Here is a 4,188-nt window from a genome sequence, read left to right on the forward strand (position 1 = left end):
TCCAAAATGGGCCAGAAATGCTAGTCTCAAAAGGATGCATCGTGGCCTGGTACAGAGTACGGTAGAGGGCACCCAACACTGGTTGTCCTAACCCCACGCGGCGGCCGTTGTAGAGGGCCGTTGCCAGAAGAGTCCATGCGCCAGTGGGCTTACAGGAAGAAGTACAAAATATGAACTTGCAGAGCCAATACTCCAGAAAAGCAATGCCACCAGTCTCATTGTGCTCTTTACGATAATAGGCCAGCCACCGCGGATAGGAGCCGCTATGAGCACTGCGACCAGTTTGGTCCATGGTTGATGTGAAGGTGTCAGAGTCGAATTGGCCATGCAGGTAGGGCTCGCCATCGATGGGCAATCCAGTAATGGTGAGGATATCCAACAATGTTATACTCATTTGGCCAAATCGAAAATCAAAAGTATTGGTAGCAGTATGCCAAAAGCAAAGGAAGGCAGCGAGTGGTGAGTGATTCCCACCGCGAGGAAGGCGAAAGTATAAATCGATAGTGTGGGTAATACCTGCCACGTTCCAGCGAGCCAAATCTCGCGCTCTTACTTCACGATACCAGGAAATCTCATCTGCGCTAATTTTGGATGGCCAATGGCCTATTTTTGCCCGATGATTCTGCGCACCCCAACTACTGAAATCCGCAGGGGTCCTACGGAGGACCTGAATGGGTCGACGGATGGGCAGGCTATAAAGGACGAGAGCGTCATCAGGAATGGAATCTCGTGGTGCCGAACCCAGTCTGGCGTGATGGTTTGGAAGCCTGAGAAGCAGAGGTCTCTGGACGGAAGTATGGATGCGACAGCGGGCACCGATGTTGGTTTCCCAAGTGCGAGAAATGTTATCAGTAAGCTCTTCTTCCTGATCGATGATCACCTTCTTTGGGGGAGCCATTTCTGGGTTTCTGTAAAGTGGGTATGGAGCGAGAGATTTTCTGGGTTTAGGAGACTGGAAGGGTTTCTGATGTGACAGGTCTAGAGTGGCTGCGGTATTTAAATAAAAGATTTTGTGAGGGAAACGATGCGACGAAAGGACATTTTGCCAAGCGAATAGACGCAACCTTCATTAATTACATCGTTTCGATCATCATACGTGTCGTTTTAGTCCCCTTCAATCAGTTACATTTTCGTGGGCATGATATCGGGGCCTGGGGGGCAATGTTTGAGCCCAAAAGTAATTTTGGCAAGATCCTTTAGTGGATTTAGCACAGCGGGTCGATACCTGCGGTCCAAAAATAAGCCTACTCGGGTTTGGGTTACAGCTTCACCCATTCCGTGATCCATAAGGAAAACGAAACCTTATTGGAGTCGGGTAGCGGGGATTGAATAGGAAACTTCAATCAATATTCCTTCTATGACAAGGAGCAGTCGAAACCCTAGGTATATATACCAGGTTTCAAGGACGAATAGAGGACCCCTCCCAAATAAATCAATCCTAGCGATTACAAAGCCTCCCCGGAGCAAACCTTCAACCTCGTTGAAACCCCGTGACCGCGCGCCAGTCCCAGTCTCTCCAAGAGCCGACTGTCAGCATCACCAGATCAACCCGGCGACCGTACTTCCAGTCCCAGTCTCCTCAGGAGCCGACTGCGAGCGCAACAGCCACCGTTACTACCAGCGAAACAAGAGTAACGCCCTCGAAACCCAGCGAAGCTAAAGTCACGTTTTAGCGCAACCCGTGCTTTCTCCAAACTTCCCAGTGATTGCTCTGCTTAGTCTACAATACTAAGTATCGATTCGGTGACGCGAAGAGATCACACCCAAAGTCCTTATCCGTAAGGCAGAAAGTCCTTTCTCGGAAGGCTAGAGAAGAACCTTGTGGCAAGGTTGGTGCTCTCCTCATCCACAAACGCTTGAAGAAGAAGTCAGGTCAAGGGACTCCCTCGACGACTGCACCCCACGGTGCTGGCACGCCCGCGCAATCACAGCAGCAAAAGAGACAGTTTACAGGCCAACTGGTTTCGGCGTCAAACATGGATCTTAGAGTAGATAACATAATAGAATAACATGCATATGCATTGTACTCTGGAATCTTAATGATGCAATAATTCCTTTCTCCCAGGGATTGACCAAGCGCTTAAAGAAAGTTAGCAAGACGATCGATCAACTCCTGGAGAAGATAATAGACGAGCATGAACAAGTTGCCAACACTAGGAGTGGGAAACAAGGCCATGAGGACTTTGTAGACGTGTTGCTTTCGTTAACGAACCAACAATTGAACCCGAATGATGAGCAAGTACACTTTCTTGATCGAACAAATGTGAAAGCCATCTTACTAGACATGATCACCGCGGCTTTTGATACTTCGGCCACATCAATTGTTTGGAGCCTTGCCGAGCTCTTGAGGCATCCAAGGATCATGAAGAATCTCCAAGAAGAGCTCCAAAGTGTGGTTGGTATGGACCGAATGGTGGAAGAATATGATTTGCCCAAGCTGGATTACTTGAGTAAGGTGGTGAAGGAGAGCTTCAGACTACACCCAGTTGCACCGTTACTAGTCCCACATGAATCCATCGAGGACATTACAATCGATGGATATGACATTCCCAAGAAGTCGCGGATCATAGTAAACATCTGGAGCATTGGAAGAGATCCTAATGTTTGGTCCGAAAATGTTGAGGAACTTTATCCTAAAAGGTTCATGAACAACAACATAGACCTCCGGGGACATGACTTTCAGCTCATCCCATTTGGGTCTGGGCGCAGAGGGTGTCCGGGTATGCAATTAGGACTAACCACAGTTCAGCTAGTTCTGGCACAGCTGGTGCACTGCTTTAACTGGGAGCTCGATCCCAAATGGCTTGGTACCTCAAGACTTGGACATGTCCGAGGATTTCGGCTTATCACTGTCAAAAGACAAACACTTGCTTGCTAAGCCAACGTACCGTCTTATGTAGGTTACTTTTTCAATGTAACCTTTTGATTATGGAATCTTATGTAGTGTGTTGGATCTCAACAAACATTCATCCATAGTTTGTTGGATCTCAACAAGCATTCATCCATCTATCATTCTGCAGCTTCAAGAAATGTGCGGAATGCAATTGGTAAAATGATTTCATCAGTAATATTGTTTGCATCATGAATCAATACTAGGTAATGTGCCCGCGCTTTGCTGCGGGTTTTGTAGTTGATTAATTTAGCTGTAGTGGTATACAGAAGTTGGATTGTTCTTAATATAAAAAATAGGACACATTGCTCATAAAGACTAAATCTCCACATGATCTTCAATAAATCTCGTGTAAGCAAACATTCAAGATGCTTTTGTTAACCCCAGCAATTAGAAGTAAATCATAAAATCAATCATATATTCAGGTGATCAGATTTGAAAATTTTTAATGTTTGAAAGGGATGCTGCTACAGAACCAAAATACAAAAGGAAAGAATGGTATTGAGGCTGTTGAAAAGTAATTACAAGCTCCTAGATGAGTTTATAATTACAAGCTCCTATCTTTAGCTACGTCTTCTTTCTTTCTTTATTTTCATAGACTCCGCTCCATGGTTTTCATCAATGCATCAACTTTTTTCATCAGCATCTGGAAAAGTTATAATATGTATTAGTACATTTAGGTTACAGAGATATTGCATTGAGGTTACTTAATGGCACAAATTATTATCTCTGACTTGTTTGACTTGTTGTGTTCATGAACATATTTTAATTTGATCTGTAATTCTGTATACAACCCTGGAATGATGTACTCTGTAGAATAAGGAAAGCAGATATGGTGGAAAAGGCTTGCAGATAAAATCCCAACATTCTATATGACCAAGCACTAAATCCTTGCTAACATGGGGTTTCAAGTGCTCCATTTAACTCAACCTAAATAAAAGGAACAAATGTAGTTTTATTTATACTTTCAATTCACCTGTTGACATATAATAGGCTTAATATTTCTTCAGCATAAGTTTGTCATCAGCAATGTTTTGATTTGGAAATGCCTTTTAGTAATAATGCTAAACAACCTACAGGTTCTTGTTCCATGTAATAAACTAACAATTATGAAACAGAAATAATATGCACTGTACAATCTAAAACATCAGAAAGCAATTGTACTACAGGACTGTTTAAATTTTAAGATATCAGGAAGATCAAGTGTGCTTATTATGACATGTGGAACTGAATAGGAGCATGCTTTCTGAGGACTTACCATCAAATAACAAATTCATGACAGTAACATGTGTAGCTAC

At 43.7% G+C, this 4,188-nt stretch overlaps 1 pseudogene; it reads left to right on the plus strand.

Annotated features, from left to right (window-relative positions):
- Nucleotides 1-616: 616 nt before the first annotated feature.
- Nucleotides 617-3,472, plus strand: LOC133737639 (cytochrome P450 CYP736A12-like; annotated as a pseudogene).
- The last annotated feature ends 716 nt before the right edge of the window (nucleotides 3,473-4,188 follow it).

This window comes from Rosa rugosa, chromosome 3 (assembly GCF_958449725.1).
Source record: "Rosa rugosa chromosome 3, drRosRugo1.1, whole genome shotgun sequence".
Classification (NCBI taxonomy): domain Eukaryota; kingdom Viridiplantae; phylum Streptophyta; class Magnoliopsida; order Rosales; family Rosaceae; genus Rosa; species Rosa rugosa.